The 20,675-nt window shown below is 38.9% G+C and overlaps 1 pseudogene; it reads left to right on the forward strand.

The window, feature by feature from the left end:
• The first annotated feature begins 15,458 nt into the window (after positions 1-15,458).
• Positions 15,459-15,849, forward strand: LOC118677001 (annotated as a pseudogene).
• The last annotated feature ends 4,826 nt before the right edge of the window (positions 15,850-20,675 follow it).

Raw genomic sequence — 20,675 nt, forward strand, 5'->3', positions numbered from 1 at the left:
ATCTCCATGGCTTTTTTTTTTTAATTTCTTTATTGATTAAGGTATTACATATGTGTCTTTATCCCACCATTGCCCCGCCCACTCATGCCCTCACCCCCCTCGTGTCTGTGTCCATTGGTTAGGCTTATATGCATGCATACAAGTCCGTTGGTTGATCTCTCCCCCTTATCCCCACCCTCCCCTACCTATCCTCTGAGGTTTGATGGTCTGATTGATGCTTCTCTGTCTCTGGACCTGTTTTTGTTTCATTAATTCCACAAATGAGTGAGATCTTGTGATATTTATCTTTCTCTGACTGGCTTATTTCTCTTAGCATAATGGTCTCCAGTTCCATCCATGCTGTTGCAAATGGTAAGAATTCCTTCTTTTTTACTACAGCATAGTATTCCATTGTGTAGATGTACCACAGTTTTCTAATCCACTCATCTGCTGATGAGCATTTAGGCTGTTTCCAAATCTTAGCTATGGTGAATTGTGCCGCTATGAACATAGAGGTGCATATATCCTTTCTGATTGGTGTTTCTAGTTTCTTGGGATATATTCCTTGAAGTGGGATCATTGGGTCAAATGGGAGCTCCATTTTTAGTTTTTTGAGGAAATTCCGTACTGTTCTCCACAGTGGCTGCACCAGTCTGCATTCCCACCAGCAGTGCATGAGGTTTCCTTTTTCTCCTCATCCTTGCCAGCACTTGTCGTTTGCTGATTTGTTGATGATAGCCATTCTGACAGGTGTGAGATGGTACCGCATTGTCATTTTGATTTGCATCTTTCGGGTAATTAGTGACTTTGAGCATGTTTTCATATGTATCTTGGCCTTCCTTATGCCCTCTTTTGAAAAGTATTTAGGTCCCTTACCCATTTTTTGATTGGGTTGTTTATCTTCCTTTTGTTAAGTTGTATGAGTTCCCTGTAAATGCTGGAGATTAAACCCTTATTGGTGATAACATTGGCAAATATGTTCTCCCATGCAGTGGGCTTTCTTGTTGTTTTGTTGATGGTTTCTTTTGCTGTAGAGAAGCTTTTTATTTCTCTTAATTAAATATTTTTTTAAAAAAGAATGAGACAATTAGAGTGCATTGAGCTTAGAAAAACTAAAACCTTTGGATACCAATCTTGTGTGTGCTTTTTAAATGCTTCAAGTTCCCAAGTTTATGAGCCCAGAAAAAACACAATTATTCGTAAATTCATTGGGGGAAAAAGCTTAAGACTAATTTGAGATGCACACTTTTAATAAGTCAACATTTGATATATCTAGCAAACTTGGCATAATGAATTGTGGTTTTAAGATAAAATGGGGAATGAGGAAATATGGGGATAGAGGAGCTTGTGACCAGTGACCAGCATATGCATTATTCCATCATTCTTGATACTGAGTCCATGATTTATATTTACAAAGTCTTGGCCACTTGGCTAACCCAAGAATCACCTGGGAAACAACGTACACTGTCTCTTTGGCTTTCTGGTGGAATCCTCATTGTGTTTGTTTTCTGAGGACAACATGCCTTCCTCTCCCCTCTTTCTACTCCTTATAGGTTTTCAGATGATACTGAACTTGCCTAGAAATGGTTTCTGTGGCTTTGAGCCAGCGACAAGGACTCTCAACTTTCTCTGGTGCAGTGTCTCTCTTGTTCCTTTTTAACGACTTCTCATTGCTGGGGCTTCCCTGGCCGCCCTGGCATCTGCTTCAAGCTCCTGCTCCCTGTCTCAGGAAGGAAGCTGGGAATTGCGATTTGTAAAGGGGTGCTTTCCACTGAAGCAAGAGTTCCTTTGCGGCTTTCCTATACAGTCTTATCTGTCTCTGAACATGTGATCTGTGTGGTAGATGTAAACTAATGAGCTGAAGGATCTGCAGTTTCTTCTCTCTGGATCCTCAGGTAATCTCTAGTTGGCTGGCAAATTCGCAGGTTTCTACAGAGCTGGCACGTCAGTGGGAAGGAAGAGGTGAGTTCCGGGTGATGGCTGGCTGGAAGCCTGTAGCGGGCCAACTGTGGCAGTACATGTTGGAAATGCATAATGTAGGAGAAGCACATTCTCCACTCCAGGTTGTGCTTTTATTCAATTGCCATTTGCTGCTCCCACTGCCCCTGTCCTCTTCTGTTTAAAGCTCCATTTCTGAAGTAGTGTCCTTCCTCTCACTTGTCACAGAGAGCAATGGGCAAACATCAGTAAACAAACTGGGAAATAAAAATGCCTTTAACTGAGAGGGATAATCAGCAAGGATCCAAGATTTCAAATCTTAGACGCTTGGACCCTGAAGATGGAAAGTCCTAACCCTTAGTCTTGCTTCAGGTTTCAAGTAGGGGGGAGCGTGTCCATACAATGGAGCTGAGGCCACTGCAGACAGCCAAGGGCTAAAGTGACATGACTGGAATTGGCCAGTGCACATGGCTTGGGCTCGTTCCATCTCAGAAAGGGAGTCCATCTCCAAGTCTCTCCCCCACCACCCCTTCTCCCTGTCCTGTGCCTCTCTGTGCTTAATTGTAAATTATTCTTCCTTATCTCGTTTTCCATTTTCCTTGTGTCAGTGAAGCGATTCAGAAAGTGCTGGGGCTGCGTTCCCACTGGAAGAAGCAAGCCGCGCTCAGGGCCTGCGAAGGCCGCTCAGGCCCGGCTCGGGAGCTGGTGACACTATGAAGCTTGTTAATTTCAAATCTTCCCCGTTTTACATTTTTTGTGATACATTTTACAGAAACCCACCCTGGGGAGAGAAGGGCCAGTTGCCTCTTTATTACACTGTAGAAGAGCCACATTAGCGTTCCAGTCTATATATTATGAAATTAAGTGGATACCCTTGGGGTTAATTCCTTGTTGTAATTGTAATGAAAAGAAACAATTTCTAACCCTCCATTTAAGATCTATAACTATTAAAATCCACTAGTCTTAGTGACTCCTGGGGCCAGTGGAGTGCTTTCGTGTGTATGAAAAAGGGCACTCCTACAGTGTCCAATATCCGTAATTTAAAAAATAACAGCCTCCAAGTGGGAAAACTAACAAATGAGTTTTCCATTTGGCCCCTCCCCGCTGTTTACCCGTGGTGTGTGATCTGCATCAACAGTGTGAAATGATATGCATGGGAAAATGACGGGCCTGGCTTCTAGGATTTCGGTTGGACCAGAGGCGGGGAAGGGTCCAGCATGATGTTCTACAGGATGAAACTCTGAATGAATCATCAGAAAGGACGGAGCTGGAAGAATTGGGAGAAAGGACCCTGTTTATTCAAGGAAACCAGCACCTCTGCTTGCTCCCCCGCTGTCCCCAGAGATTCCTCTCAGAGTGGTTTCAACACAGGCTTTCAACTGCAAATGGTTTCAACTGCAAATGGATACGTGTTTTGCTTTATTATATTTAGGCTGCTATAATTCAGTTTATAGTTAGCGGCCCAAAATGTACCTTCTGCCTATGACATCTGATTTAATTTTTTTATTACAGCTATTATAGCCATCAAAACACCAAATTTACTAGTGTATTATCATCTGACACAGTGTAAATCACTGGCTGGTACATGCACAAGGGATGATGACAATAATTTAGAATAAAAGAAAGGGACGTTTCAGTTCATAATAGAGTTGGTATATAAAAAAGAAGGAGACTCTGTGAGGCTCCTACGGTTCCTGGTGGGAGTTGTCTTTAATAAAGGTGTTTGTTCAGTTGTGGTTGACACAATCACAGCTCTTTTTCTCCCCTTTCACTCATCGTGTACCAACGGCTTCAGAAGGAAGAAAAAGCCAGTTGCATGCTTGACAGCAAAAGAGCAAACTAAGAAATAATTGTATTTAGAAAGTTTTATTCTATCATCTCGAGAAATGTGATGGAAAGTTCTATTTAGAGATCTTGTTTGGATAATATATTGTGTTGTATGACACAACGTATGGGGCACATTTCTATTTTGGGTGAGTGTGCCCTGTTACTTCATGCGACGCATGAGACTTGTGAGGTGTCTCAGTGCTCAGGGAAAGTCATTACCCCTCCGCTGTTCGCAAGCCATTTGCAAATCTCGCCATTCCCACATTTGTCTCTTCTGCAGTCATTTCCGAGTGCCAGCAGAGGGCTGGTAATGGCCCATCATGTCTAGGTCACTGGCTTGTATCCGAACCAGGCAGGTGGTCTGAGTGAAATTAGTGGTCCTGTCTCAATTCAGTTCCCAGCCTCCTCCAGACCACTCAATCACAGCATTTTGCCGGCCTCAGCACTGCGCTTCTCACTTGTCCCTAATTGGCCATTTTGGAGAGAAGCTTTTGAGAATCTCTCACATGAATATTACAACAAAAGGAGAACTGCTTTGCAGTGAAGTCTACCTGGGAGTATCTAACCCTTGATGTGATAGATTATGTTTTATTTTTAAGTTTTTTTTTTTATTTTTAAACTGTTTTAGACTTATACAAATTTGCAAGCACTGTACTGGAAGTTAACATATATCTTTCACCCAACTTTTCCTAATATTAAAACGTACATAACCATGGCACAATGATCACAAGCAGAAAGTTCAAAATGGCATAAAATCCTTATATTAATTCCAGTTTATTTAAATGTCCTCAAATTCAAGATTATTTAAATGTCATCATTTTTTTTCTTTTTCAGGATTCCATCTCAGGATTTACATTGCCTTTACTTGTTATGTCTTTTTAGTCTCTTCCAGTCTGCAACAGAGTCTCAGTTTTATCATTCAATAACTTGACATTTTTTCCAGGGTACTGGTCGGTTATTTCATGGAGTGTCTCTGAACTGGGTTTGTCTGCTGTTTTATCATCATCAGATAAAGGTCATGCATTTTTGGCAAAAATATCACAAATGTGATGTGTGAGTTATATGAACAGTACACGATGTAGATAAGTCTTATTAGTGATGATGTTGAGCATGATCACTTGGTTAAGAATGTGTCTGCTGGGTTTCTCCATGATAAAGTTACCATTTTTCTTGCTACAGTAATTTTAACATTCCAAAGTTTAAGGTCTTTGCAAGGAGGTATGTGTTTGTGCGTGTATGTCAAGGAAGAGCCACCCTTCTCTCAGTTTTGCATTTAAATAGGCCTAACATTTTTTCCACAACCTGCATTTTGCAACCAGTTAGTATTGGAGAATCTTAAATACTTGATGTAAAATCATCCTTGGTGCTATGATCCTATGACAAGAACTGTGATACGGTAGCATGAGAACAATGCAAGCTTGTGGCCTGCACTTGGAGGCAAGGAATCTGAACCTGGTCAGTGGCAGATGTTGGCATTAGTTACTGGGCCAGGAAGATGAGTAAAATATGAAGTGTGATTTGAGCTGTATTCCTGAGATCACTTGTTTATTTCACTAATATGTGTAAATGTGTTTTTGTATGTGTCTGTCTCTGCCACTATACTGTAGCCCCAGGAGGTTGTGGGTTATAAACCCATATGGTTCATAACTGTATTATTTTCCATCTACAAGGTCCCTTAATCATGTAACATAACATATTCACAGGTTCCAGAAAATAGGGTGTAAACATATTGGAGACCTACCACATTTGCTGAGGGCCTGAATGAGACTAACATTGTTAGTAGGAGACCAACATTTTATGAGTTACAGAAATATTACCAGGAAACAGAGACCTCTTCCCACTGTTTTTGTTGTTGTTGTTTTTTTGTTTGGTGTTGTTTTGTTTTTTTTAAGGGTCATTACATGTTAGGTGCTTGTACTTGATATTTTACATAAAAATATAACATTGATTCTATTCTCTCTATTTTTCACATGTGGAAACTAAGGTATCAGAGGGCTTAGTAATTTACATAGCTAATAGATGGCAGAGGTAGAACTTTATTCTTTAGTTCTTTAGTAAAATTTTAATTTACTACTGATGGCAAAGAAAGCAGTTAGGATAATAAAGTTCCCTGTAGCCGAATTCTCTCCCTGCTTTTCTATTATCTATCATATATCTCTATTATCTGCTTTTCTATTAAACAATAGCCTTTGAAGACCTGGAACGACAAATCAGAACTGAAAAGTGAAAATAACCATGAATAGATCAAATGGACTATGAATTGGGAATGTAAAATAAGTCAAATAATTTTATTAATATTTTAAAATAAAAAATATGGGTACAATAAAAGCACTAAATTTTCCTTGTAGGTGTTGTAAAGTTTTCAACAGTCATGTTGGCCTTTTTAAATTACACAGGTCACATTGGAACTATACTAGACCTGGAGTTAAATTAGTAAAGGAGGTTCATTATGAAATTAACATTGCAGTTGGTGATTGCTGAGTCAAGGGTACAAAATATCCTAAGAGATCATAAACTCAGAGTAAGTTATAACCACGTTAAAACTGCATCAAGTTGTTATGGAAAGTCGTAGAAATACTCCCAAAGAAGGTTTCGACGATAGGGCCATGCAATTATTATGACAAGTTTTATTTATCAGGATAAGAAAACATTTCCTTTCTTTTGGACTATGGCACTGGGACATCAAGACTTCCCCCTTGGTGTTTCCTGTTTTTGCTGGGGTGTGTATTCTTTGTCTACGTGGCAATATTAACATCCTCAGAGGCCAGCCATCGGTGAAATCCATCCGAACACTGGACAAAGATTCTTCTGAGATTATCTGACAGATTAGGTGTCAGATCATTCCTGCCTCTGATATTCTGCCAGCTCCATTGTACAGGAAACTTTAGATATCTAAAGGCTGCCTTTCATTCGTGGTCCCTTTATCAGGGCATAATATTTCTGACATGTACTTTAACTTTTAGAAATTTCTCAGTTTCCAAATACGAAGGATACAATATTTGCCTGCGGTTTTTCTAATTGCTTCTTATTTCTCTGTGTTTTTTTTAAAGTCTTCAGATCTTAAATAAAACTTTTGATAAATATACCTTACATTGAAGTTTAAACATTAATTATGATTATTCCTTTCCTCCTTTCAGGTGTACATTCTTAATATAGGAGACTATTATTGCTAATGGAATTTGTAAGTCTGGGCCTAATTTAGGATTCCTTGAGCCTGGTCAAGGAGTCAATGAAAATAATGTCTTCCTTAGAGCTTGTGACCTGTGACTGCCTTAAACAGCTGGAGATATATATATATATATATATAGGGAATCACACATATTAATCCAGACAAAATTAGTCCTTCCAGTCACTGTTGAATAGTTTAATTCCTCTTCTTGATGGCCATTCAGTTATCTCAGAAGTGCTACTGTCTAAGCTACTCCCTGTAGATTTATAGATAATTCAAGAGAATAAGAAGCTCAGAAGCTGACACAAGCCTCATATATAAGTTCCCTAAATATGCTCATGATGTGAAACACAAGAAGCTCAGAGATATAAATTGAGAAAATGGGAACCTTTTCGATTTGTATTATAATCTCTGTAAGAGTTTGTAAATTAGAACATATCTTCTGAACTTGTCTCTGACACAGCTTGTTTGACCTTTAAATTGACTAATCCATTCAATAAAACCAAGTTTTATTGTTTGATGATTATGCTTTTCTAAATTGCTTGACTTAGTCAAATAACATTATATCTATTTACATGCAGACACTGCCCAACAAGTCTATAAATTAAGATAGTCAAACCCCTCTCCTATGCAAAAGTGTCTGTATTTGTCAGGTATCACCAGAGAAAAAAACAGAACAAGCTATACATAGTATAAGAAATTCACTCAGACAGTGATGGAAGCTGGCAAGTCTCAAGATCTGCAGGGCGAGCTCATGCGCCGGAGACCCAGGAGAGCCACTGGTGTAGTTCCAGTCTGCAGGCTGGAGGCTTGAGACCCTGGAAATGCTGATGTTTTAGTTTGAGTCTAAAGTAAAAAAAATGTTCTTGTTCAAAGGCCATCAGCCGGGAAGAATATTGTTACTTACAGAAAGGTTAGCATTTTTGTTGTATTCAAGCCTTCAGCTGATTGGATGAGCCCACCCACATTGTGGAGAGCGGTGTGCTTTACTCAGTTTTCCTATTTAAATGTTGAATGTCATCCAAAAACACCTTCACAGACATCCAGGATTAGGTATGACCAATTAATTGTCTGGGCACTCTGTGGCCCAGTCGAGTTGACATATAAAAATTATCCAATACCGTGTACAAAGGGCAGAGTATTTTAAAGTGTTTGAAAACACTACATTTTACCAATTATGGACCCAATCCCAATAGATTGTTCCGAGTATAATTCCCCACCCCCTTAGAACATCAAAATGCATGATAGAGTTTAGTAGTTGACAATGAATGGCAAGATATTTGCTTTCTCATTCTACACGAATCTCAAAGACTAACACAGGCTTTGCTCTGCTTTATGAAAACCCAGAGGCTACAGCCAGTGATATTTCCTCATTTCTAATTCTTCCTAGTTTCTGTGTTCTTGATATGCATGGTAACTCTTTGCTGTTTAGATGTCTCTTGTGTCCACTTGTGAAGGATGCCCTCAGCATATTCTTTGCAGTCACAGGGGAAGTCACATGGCCTCTGGCTGTGACTCCATCAGTTCATGCTGCTGGCTCATTGTCGCTGTGTTGGCATCTGAGGAGAGGACACCGTGGATCCTGTATCTAAATGCTGCAGAAACGATGATTAGAAGGAGAAATGTCAGCGAGTCATTGTAGAAAAAGATTTTCCTGTAAGTAATCGTGAGAAGTGTGTTGTTGAAGATTATAAACCCAACCACAGCATCAGACCCCAACCCTTTAAAGCGCACTTGAGAGTTTTCAAAAGCAGAGATGAGCTCAGTGGGATTCCTAGGTTATGCATTAAATTTTAAATGGATTTTTGTGGAGAAAAAAATACCATTTGGTTATTTTAAAGAGTTTAGGTGCTAAGAAAAATACATTTTATTTGTAAATGCTTAAACTTTTGAATATTTTCAGTATATTTTTAACATATTTTATTTCTCTTAACCCTTGTTCATTAACTAATCTTCTTCCTTTATTTTAGAGCCTTAAAAAACCATATTCCCACAACCCCACCATCCAAACAGTTTATTTCTCTTTATGATTCCATTAAAAGTTATTTCTATAATGCATGGTCTGTATAACTGTACTAAAAAATAATTATATATATATATGTCTTATATATATATATCTATATCTATCTATCTCTATCTCTATCTATCTATCTATCTATCTAATCTCAATTCTTTATCTGGTCTTATTGAAAGTGTTCCTTTTTCTTCCTTTGGGAAAAATTTTCTATTCCATTTTCAATCTTTATCCAATATCAGACATGATATGGTAAAACCAGTATGTGTGATAAGCAAGCAGTTTTTCAGTTTTTTCCATGACTTCAAGTAAATATTAGGTGATGAATTAACTGGTATAGAGGCAACCAGAGTACTTTGCAAGAAATGCACATTAGGTTTATGAGTGAAACAGTGATATTCTTATGAATATTATATACATGTATGTGTATACAAAATACATTTTAAAAACATACTTTTGTGGAAAATCTGTCATATGCTATAGTACCTTTTGATTTGGCCTTTAGAATAGGCTAGTTTCATAAAAAATTAAGTCTTTTAAAATAGTCTTTTGGAGGTCAGGGTTTGATTCCTGCTCAGGGCACATGCCTGGGTTGTGGGGTCCATCCCCAGTGGGGGTATCCAGGAGGCAACCAGTCCATGATTCTCTCTCATCATTGATGTTTCTCTCTTTCCTCTGCCTTTCCTCTCTCTAAAATATACAAAATAATCTTTTGAAAAGGATTATGGCGGTCCCTGTATTCTATTTTTAAGACAGTGCCGTTAGCATGACAGTGATTAAACTCCCCAGGCCTGGTGATGTTGTATGCTCAGTGAAGATGGAGAAGTATGTTAATGCATCTAAATGAGCAAATGTATTTTAAATAAAGCAAATTTTGATTTTGGAACTGGGTGCCATAAGACGTCACTGAAGGTGAAAACATATGGCCGTGACTGGCGTCTGGTTAAGGGCCCTGAAGTTTTAAAATCCTAATGCTTCCTGCATAAACTGAGCTCTGAGAGGGGAAATGAAGGAATTATCCTTTCTAGATGCCCTGGAGTACTGCACTATCAAGTGCATTATGGTGGTTTTATACCTCCTCGAGAGGATCATTAGTCTATTTCTCTGCAACAATTTTTATGTTTTTTAATGTACATCAGTGTGGAAGGAATACCTAACTAACCTATTTATAAGAATCATAAAGATTGTTTTTCCTCTTAAAATCATGTTATAAAAACCAATCTTCCCACTGCTTTATTGCTGGATGTGTTTTCAAGATTTTTATTTTTTTATTTTTGTGAAACATTTATTTTCTCTTAAAAAAACACACAGCCATTTTACTGGTCCTTTCTTATTAAAGGAAAAGAACCAAGGTTAAGAGTGTTTGAAAAGAGAGCAAATTCCTGAATTGGCTCCAGACATAGTGAAATTAACCCCAAATCTACTTGCAAAATCCAGTACCAACTACAATAGAAACAGGTCTTCCTATTCTTAACTGAAGACCAATCTCCATAGTTACAAAGTGAGGGAATTATACTAAAAGTGTTTAAAAGTTCTAACTTGGCAGTAAGCCAATCATAAAAGACTAATTCTTATTACTAGTCTAATTCTGCCAAAAATGCTTGTTTTCTTCCCATAATATAAGCACATTGTGATAAATACACATACTGAAGAATTAGCTTTCTGATGTGAATTTTTGAGAGTTGCTATGTTATCAAGTGATAGATAATGTGTGCATATATGTGCATCTGCCAGGATGGCCAAGCTATTCTTTAGTAACAAATGATCTCAAATTCTCAGTGGCTAAATACATCAAAATTTATTTCTTCCCTAATGCAGGGCTACAGGGAACTCTGTTCATTGTAGTCACTCAGCAATCCAGGTTATGGTGATTCTATCTCGACCATGTTTCCACTACCATTGTGGTAGGAGGAAGGGATTGCAGTGAATCTAACACTAGCTATCACATCTTGTGCCTGAAAGTGATGTATTCTCCTTCCTCACGTTTCACTGGACAGGGCAAGTAATAAGATTATGTCTAACCTCAAAGGGACCAGAAGAACAAGAAATATGGTGAACAGGACTAATGACTCTGGTAGCATAATATCTTTCTATGTGTATGTATGAGCATGAATCTGTGATAGAAAATAAGATGGCTTAGGTAAAATGGAGCTAGCGTTATGACAAAAGCAAGCTGCGGATAAATTCCATGGGTTGTAGAGTTTACACATTTTAGAACAGTTTTAGATTTACAGAAAAATTGAGAAGGTATTACAGTGTTCTTATATAGCCCATACCCAGTTTCCCCTATTATTACATTTTAGATTGACATGGTAATTAGTGATTGAATATTAATATATTATTAACTATAGTCAGATTTCCTTAGACTTTGCCTAATGTCCTTTTTATGTTTCAGAATTCCATCCCGGATGCCACATTACAATCAGTCACGATGTCTCCTTAGGCTCCTCTTGGCTGTGGCAATTTCTCACATTTTCCTTGTTTTGATGACCTGGACAGTTTTAAGGAGTACTGATCAGATATTTTGCAAAATGCTCCTCAATAGGATTTTTTGTCAGATATTTTCTAATGTTTGGATTGGGGTTATGGGCTTTTGGGAGGAAGACTACACAGGTAAAGGGCCATTTCATCATGTGTTATGAAGGGTTTGTGCTATCAACGTGATTAACACTGTTACTGTTGCCCTTGATCACCTGGTTCGGGTACTGTTTACAAGCTTTTACACTGAAAAGCCGCCTTTTTACCCTTCCACACTGTACCTTTGGATGGAAGTCACTATGATCGATCCACACTCACAGAGTGGGAAGCTCTGCTCCATTCTCTTGACGGTGGTGTAGCTACACAAATTAGTTGGAATTCTTCTACATGGAGATTTGTGTCTTCTCCCACATTCATTTGTTTGTTTGCTTATTTATTTAATCATTTTTACATTATTATGGACTCGTGGATATTTACTTTAGACTTTCTGTTATAATCCAATGTTACTTTTTTAATTAAAAAAATTATAGTTGACCGTTTAATAACACAAGTTTGAAGTTCACAGGTCAATCTATGTGCAGATTTAGAAAATCAACTGTACTTTCACATTCCCAACTGCAGTTTCCCAACTGCCAATTCCCAACTGTGGGTGAAAATGCTGTTTTCTAACTTTGTAAAGTATATGATTGTCCAACCACTATGCTGTACACTGAAACGAATACATCTTTCGGCTACTTAAAAATTTTGTTGTTGTTCCTCCAATTGCTCTATCATTGACCACTGAAAGCTCCTGTGTCCCCTATCATCAATTTTAAAAAAGCATTTCCTTACTTTCAGGATGATTGTAGAGATAAATTTTTAGCAAGGTAAGTTAGCAGTCCAAATTTTCCATCTGCTAAAATAACTTGCGTACTGGCAATTATCATATTTTGCTGCCTGTCCCCAAAAGGGAAAAGGTGAGCAGAGCAGAAAGAGCTAGATTGCTGGAGTGGCTGTTTCTGTCCTATAGAGACTACGTTCCAGCACTGATATCTGTAGGAGTAACAACCAAATGGGGCTCTTCCACGGTCTAGAATGTTTCCAGGAAAAGGGACCCTAACCTATATTAAGTCATTGAGTGAATTGATTACTTTTTTTCTAATTAGTCTGGAGTGATATATTTTTTCTTACTTTAGCTTCTGTATAGGGTGCATCAGAAATTCACTATATTGTGCACAATGATGACAATACTTCTTATATTTGCTCTGGAGGGCTAAAGCATTCTAAAAATCATTCCACCATCCTTTGTCATATAATACTAGTAGAGCGCAATCTCTTGCTCTTTTTGTTACAAAGAAACTAATTGCTAAAGCTGTGCATATAAATGCAAGACTCTTTATCAAGTATGTACTTCAATTGTTATTTGGTCTTGTTGCCATAGCATGGGCTGCCATTGTCAGCTTGGGTCATAAAGCCTTTGGCTAACTGGTAGACAGTAATCACCATGAATCTGAGCTGGGTGTTTTAATTGTCAGTTCAGGCCTGGAGAGCTCCAACTTGCTCTCCATCTGCCAGCAGGTCTCCTTAGGCGAGGGGACATTGCTGCTATTGGAATACATAATTTCTCATGCAAAAAATTAGAAGGGGCACGAGATAAAGTGATGTTTATTTGAACTAAAAGATGGGATATTGAATGGAAACAGTGAGGAATGGTGGGAAACAGTTTACAGGCAAAAATAGTTCAGAACTACTTCACGCTGGAGAGCGCTCTTGGAATGGGATGAGAAGAGACAAGAGTTAGGAATAGACTCTTAGGCCGGCAAACAAACGTTTCTGGAGCGATTGATTCCTCCATTCGTGCTGTAGAAAAGTGCAGGGAATGTGACAGAACGGCACTGTCATTAGGTTTCTTCCATAGCTGAATCCCACATCATTAAGGGCCTTGGGACTAGAACAGCATTTAAAATTGGTTGCTAAATTGTGCTCACAGCCAACACAGGGAACAAAGGTTTTGGGCAAATGTGTTCTCGGCGGCACATGTTGCCTTATAAGAGGGTTGATGTTTTCCACACTTGATAAAAATTCTCTGTGACCACCTGTGCCATATGCCATTACCAATCCCCTCAGTTCTAGGACCCCTTCAGCCAGTACAAAAGATCTCTTTACTACCATTAAAATTCAAAAGACTTGAAAAGCCTCCAGGAGGCACTGTAGAGAATGTGCCGTTAGAATTAAATACCTTTTAGTTGAGGAGAATCAGGTTCACACTGGTCTCTGAACTTGGAAATCTTAGCATTTTCCCCCTGGGAGATTGGGGTGTTGAAATCAGATTGCTGAAGCTGTGTTACATGAATGAGAGCTTAAAAAAAGATTAAAGTAGTTTAAGGCAAAGTTCAGATATCTCTTTACTATCTTCCTCAGCACATTGACACAAAGGATTAAATGCAGTTTAACAGAAAAGTAGAAAAATGATTTTAATAGAATATGGTCAGAATTTAGAAACTCAAGGATTGTTATCTGTATTCCTAAAAGCAGAATATCCTAAAATAAAATTGAGAAGTCATTGAAGTTGTGTTTGTCTATAATGACTTTCAGAAAAATCCCTATTCATTTTGACCTGAGAGGAGTTAAGGGAAAAAAACCAAAAACTCCCCTAGGAATGAGTATTTTATTTCATTTTCTTCCTGACTCACAATCACAGCTGTTATATTAACATCTACCGATGGGCTGACATTGTTAAAAACTCTGAGCTGTACTCAAAGTATCATTTATAGTAAAAACACTCCATCAAAGAAATAATCCTGATACTAGTATACTGGGTTGAAAAAAATAAAATAAAACCAGTGAAGTTAAAACCTTTAATACCTTATATTTGTATAATCAAGAATTTAAATAAATTTGCTTTGCTCATACTTACTTTTAAAGATTAAATTAAGAGCAAATGACACTTTAGGACATTGTACTTTGACACTACTTGGTAAAGGGGAAAACGCCCTCCAAGTACCTAACTTGAAGAACTCCATGCGATTCGGAGAAACATACTGTTTGAATACTTCAACTTATAGTGTCTTTTCAGTACTCAATTAGCATAATTTGACACAATTATAGGTATAAACATTTTATAGGCACTTGGTAGCAGGAGTGTCAAAAAAGTGTTGATCTCCATCCACTTATATTGGCAACACTCACCTAGTTCTAGCACGACACTTGAATGAGCAGTGAAATGTGTTCCCTACTATTAATAAAATGCAAAGCATACTTCATCTTGACACCATATCACAAGTTTGACACTGCGGGTCCTCTCTGTGGGCTTTTGAGTCATGGAGACATCCCCTTGCTACATCCCTATCTCAACTAGATGATAATTTGACGCAGACTATTTCAATACATGCCAATATGTATATCTCCCCTGCAACATGGAGGCATATCCACAGAGAAAGAAGGTATAACTGACAGGTCAATATCATTTTTTGAGGTGGTACCTTAGTGGTTTTAAAAAAACTCACTTAAGTATGACTTACTTGTACCCATTCTTTTCTCATGCTTTATCAGTAAGACTTTTGTGAATATAAATGGAACAGAACAAAGAAATTATTTTTAAATGTCCTAGTAAAATTTTATTTGTAATCTATTACTTAAAAAATTTCAATCATGGAAGAGGTAATTTAAGCACATGTAAATCATTTCCAAATCAAATAGCATGGAGATGTATTGAAATCAGCAGCTTCATAAAGGATTTGGTTTGATTTGTTGTTTTCTAAACAGCCAGACCTCTCTATGTGTGTGTATTACCCAAATACTTGAAGATGAAAATAAATGAATGATAAGTACAAGATCTATGAGAGGAAGAAGCTCAATTAAAAGAAAAAAGAGGGTACAAATCCTGAGATGTGATATTTCTTCAGCCTTATTTTCCCGGATTGATAATCATTTCAGTTTTCCCAAAATGGAGATAAAGCCCATTTGACTTGGTACCATTTTACCTGTGATTTAACAGCTCTTATGAAAATTTATGTCTAATAAAAATAATCTGATTCTGTTCTTTCCTTTCAGCTCTAGGCCAAGTGGCTGCTTTCAAAATCCAGGAAGATGGTGCTGGTCCTGGCCGGATGCTACTCTGGACGCATAGCCATCATCATGAGGGACACTGAGGATGGCACCTCAGATCATCGCTATAGCCATGCTCTGGTGGCTGGAACTGATCACAATCCCCAAAAAGTGACAGCTGCCATGGGCAAGAAGAAAATTGCCAAGAGGTCAAAGATTAAGTCTTTTGTGAAAGTTTATAACTACAATCACCTCATGCCCACAAGGTACTCTGTGGATATATCCCCTTGGACAAAACTGTCATCAACAAGGAAATCTTCAGAGTCCCTGCTCTAAAACGCAAGGCTGATGGGAGGCCAAGGTCAAGTTTGAAGAGAAGTACAAGACCAGCAAGTTCTTCCAGAAGCTGCGGTTTTAGACTTGTTTTGTTTCAGTCATTAAAATAAAAATAAAAAATCTGATTAATCTTAATAATATTGAAAATAGAAAACAAACTCCATATCAGTTAATATAAGTAATTCTGCTTTTTAAATGGTTGTTTTGATATATGTAATTATTTTTAGAAATTGATTTTTAGAGATGTTCTTTTAAATCTCTGTAAAATCAAATGTGTTAGAACTAGTGTATTTTAAAACACTTTAAATTTACATTACTCAGTTTGAATGAAAGCATTACATTGGGATTGTTTTTAATTAGTACCTCCAAAAGTAAGAGGGGTACCCTCATCAGTTTGGCTCAATGGATAGAGCATCGGCCTGCAGACTGAAGGGTTCCGGGTTTGATTCCAGTCAAGAGCTGAACCTTGGTTGCAGGCTCGGTCCCCAGTAGGGGTTGTGCAGGAGGCAGCTGATTGATGTTTCTCTCTCATAGATATGTCTAGCTCTCTGTCCCACTCCCTTCCTCTTTGTAAAAATCAATAAAATATATTTAAAAAAATAAATAAAAGTAAGAGGAGTGAAATAATATCAATATTATTTCCTCTTATCAATACAGTAATGCACAGTTTTTGAAGTATTAAGACATACTAATATCAGTTGATATTCATGGTAACACAAGTAGGGAGAAGTTCTCAGAGTAAGGGAAAAAATTTTTCAATGATTAGAAACTGAAATATGCCCTTGAAATTCTGACCTTATTATTGAAGGATATTACATATTTTATGTACCTCCTAAGGTCAGAACCATTATCACCCCCATTTTACAAATGAAAAAGTGAGGCTGAGTAGTTGGGTAATTTGATCAAGCTCAGGAGGTGGTGAGTGTCAGAGTTTGAATTTGAACCCAAGTCTCTTTGATAACAGAGTTCAAGATTTTAACCTCTACTCCAACTTGTTTCTTTTGAGAGCAGCTCACCCAACCCTTTTAAAAAAGTCTATATTTTTATAGCAGTTTTAGATTTACAATAAAATTGAAAGAAAGGTACAGTGATTTCCCTGTGCCATTACATATTCAGAGCCTCCCCCATTATCAACATCACTCACAAGAATTTTGTACCAAGAATGAACCTACATTGGCTCATCGTAATCACCCAATGTTCACACTTTACCTTAGGATTCACTCTTGGACTTGTATATTCTGTGGGTTTGGGAAAATATATAATGACATTTTTCCATTATTATAACACTAGAGGCCCTGTGCACGGAAATTTGTGCACTTGGTGTGTGTGTGTGGGGGGTTCAGCCTGGCCTGTGCCCTCTCGCAGTCTGGGAGCCCTCAGGGGATGTCCAACTGACTGCTTAGGCCCCCTCTCCATGGGGAGCGGGCCTTAGCTGCAGTCTGGCCTCCCTCTGTGGGGGGATGGCACCAGCTGGTGAGTGGCCAATCCCACCCCCCATTGCCCAGCCATTGCTGCCACCGGTGGCCTCCCTCTGCAGGAGGTGACCGGGCGGGCGGATCAGGGGATGGCAAGGCCGGCAAGTGGCTGGCCCTTCCCCCCCCCCCACCAATTGCCCCTTCACCATCGTTGGTTTCTGCCGCCCCCTCCCCCCCATTGATGTCCCCTCTCTCAGCCTGCTGGCACATGCCTTGGCTGATCTGGCACTGCCTGCTCGCTGGCCCTGCCCCCTGCCGACTGGTCGTATCACTGTTCAGTCGATTTACATATTATGCTTTTATTATGTAGGATCATATAGAGTATTATCATTGCTCTAAAAATCCTCTGTACTTTGTTTATTCCTCCCCTCTCTCTACCTATGGCAACCATTGATTTTTAAACATTTCTTTAGAGTTTTGTGTTTTTCAGAGTGTCATATAGTTGGAACCATGTAGTATGTGTCCTTCTCAGATGGGCTTCTTTTAGTTAGCAATATGCATTTTAGTTTTCTCTATGTCTTTTTATGGTTTGAGAGCTCATTTATTTTTACTGCTGAATACTATTGTCTGAATGGACCACAGTTTATTCATTCATCTACTGAAGGACATCTTGGTTGCTTCCAAGTTTTGGCAATTATGATAATGCTGCTATAAACATACATGTGCAGGTTTTTTTGTGTGTGAACACAAGTGTTTAACATCTTTGGGTAAATACCAAGGACTATAATTACTGGATTTTAATAATATGCTTAGTTTTGCAAGAAACTGCCAAATTGTCTTCCTAACTGAGGAAACCATTTTGCATTTCCACCAGTAATGAATGAGAGCTCCTGTTGTTCCACAATCTTGTCAGTATTTGGTGTTATCAGGGTTCTAGATTTTGGCCATTCTAATATGAACACAACTCTTTCTTTTTTTTTTTTTAGATAAATAAACCGAGTCCCAAAAGGGCAAAGTGTTTGGGACCAAATTTCCCAGGCATTTAGTAGGAAAACTAGAGTTCAGGCCTTGATGTTAGATATTTGTTCTGAATTTCTGGGGCTACATTGTTCTCTTAATTATAAAACTCTATACATGGATCACTGCAAAGCAAATGTGCTTGATAATTTAATGGCAACTAGAGGTGATTTCTTACCTGTGCTTCATGAATGAGATATCTCAAAGATGACAGGACTATAGATTTATTGCCCCACTCAGATGGGATTTGAGCTTGCCCTGATCACTCCGCTATGTGGATCAAGCCATACTTTCTAAAAGCCATTCCCCCTTGATTAGCCATCCTTTACCTGCACTGATCAATGAACTTCTGGTTGTAAAGATAGGATTGGAAATGGTTTCTTTGATTTCTCTTGATGATTTCAAAGGCGTTAAAAGACACCACCCCTTTTGTGGGACTCGAGCTAAGGGTGTATATTATGATAGCCAGCCAAAGCGAATCCTGACCTTTCTTTGCTGTTTCTTGAATGAGATTTTGAAATTGACAGAGACAGAGTAGAAAGGATAGAATGAGGACAATATAGCTATGGCACACTTTTGGAAGAACTAGGGAGCTAATACTGAGGGAGGGATAGCATCAATGATCCTTTAAGAATAAAAGATAAGCCCTATCCAGTTTGGTTCAGTGGATAGCATGTTTGGCTGCAGACTGAAGGGTCCGGTCAAGGGCGCTCCATCCCCAGTCAGGTCAGGACACACTTGTGAGGCAACTAGTCTTTCTCACAGGGATGTTTCTCTCTTTTTGTCTTTCCCCTTCCCTTCCACTCTCTCTAAAAAAATCAATGGAAAAAAATATCCTCAGGTGAGGATTAACAACAACAAAAAATAATCTATAATAATAAAAGCATAATATGCTAATTAGACCAGACAGCTGAACGACCTTTCAGATGTCATTCTGGACATCCTTCCAGACGAAGCCACGGTGGTGAGGGCCAAGGCAGAGGTGGTTCGGGGCGATCAGACAGACAGGCAAGCAGTTCAGGGCCATTAGGCAGGCAGGCAGAGGTGGTTAGGGGCAATCAGGCAGGCAGAGTGGTTAAAGGCAATCAGACAGGCAGGCGAGCAGTTAGGGGCAATTAGGCAGGCAGGCAGAGTGGTGAGGGGTGATCAGGCAGGCAGGCAGAGGTGGTTAGGGGCAATCAGGCAGGCAGAGTGGTTAAAGGCAATCAGACAGGCAGGCGAGCAGTTAGGGGCAATTAGGCAGGTAGGCAGAGTGGTTAGGGGTGATCAGGCAGGCAGGCATGTGGCTAGATGCAATCAAGCAGGCAAGCAGGCAAATGGTTAGGAGCCAGCAGTCCAGGATTGTGAGAGGGGTCCCAGATTGTTAGAGGGTGCAGGCCAGGCTGAGGGACCCCCCCACCCCCACTCCCTGTGCACAAATTTCGTGCACTGGGCTTCTAGTAAAAGATAACATAGAATGAAGGAATGGAGAACAGCAAAGTGGAAAGTGGTGCCAACATGATTATGTAACTAAGTGAGATGATCTTATAGTTAAGTGAGATGATCTTTTCCCATCGCTATGTTTTTTGTTGTTGGTTTTTATTTTCTGCAGAAAGGTCTGTGACAGCACAAAGTGGGTGGAGTATTAGTTATTTCACAATGAGCCAATTTCCAAATGAAATTAATTAATGTTTGCCACCAAAAAGTTTATATCAATGACTTTAAAATAGATGGTGGATAGCTATTACTTACTTAGACTGCTAGTGGTTCTTAACGATTGATCGAGTGATTGATTGATTGATTACAATCTCTTTTCAAATTCTGATAAGAGCATGAATTTTTTTTCTCTATGGAAATATGCATATACCTATACCCCAATTATTAAACATATCATCTTAGATTTAGGGGCTCCCTGAAGGCAATCCCTGAACTCCTGTTAAAGAATCCTTGGTGCCGAAACCGGTTTGGCTCAGTGGATAGAGCGTCGGCCTGCGGACTGAAAGGTCCCAGGTTCGGTTCCGGTCAAGGGCATGTACCTGGGTTGTGGGCACATCCCCAGTGGGAGATGTGCAGGAGGCGGCTGATTGATGTTTCTCTCCCATCGATGTTTCTAACTCTCTCTCCCCCTTCCTCTCTGTAAAAAATCAATAAAATATATTAAAAAAAAAAAGAATCTTTGGTTCAGACTGTCATGCCAGCTTTATAAGGTGAGCAGAGAAAGTGTGAGAAGAAAAGTTTTAGAGAGGTGGAAAGATTAAATGCGAGGCATGTAGAAAGTGGTCAATAGTATTGGTGAAACAGAGTGGATGATTGAGCCAAGAGAATTTTCTTCCAGCTCACAGCTTCTCTACCTCTTTATTGTTCCAGTACTTAAAGATTCAATAACCTTGGTAAAGATCTGTGCCCTTCACTACCCACTCCTTCCTTTTTTTTTTTTTTTTTTCCTTATTCACCTCTGAAGATTGAAACTGTGCTAGGAAATAGCAGTCAGCCTGGA

Source organism: Myotis myotis, unplaced genomic scaffold (assembly GCF_014108235.1).
Source record: "Myotis myotis isolate mMyoMyo1 unplaced genomic scaffold, mMyoMyo1.p scaffold_m19_p_2, whole genome shotgun sequence".
Taxonomy (NCBI): domain Eukaryota; kingdom Metazoa; phylum Chordata; class Mammalia; order Chiroptera; family Vespertilionidae; genus Myotis; species Myotis myotis.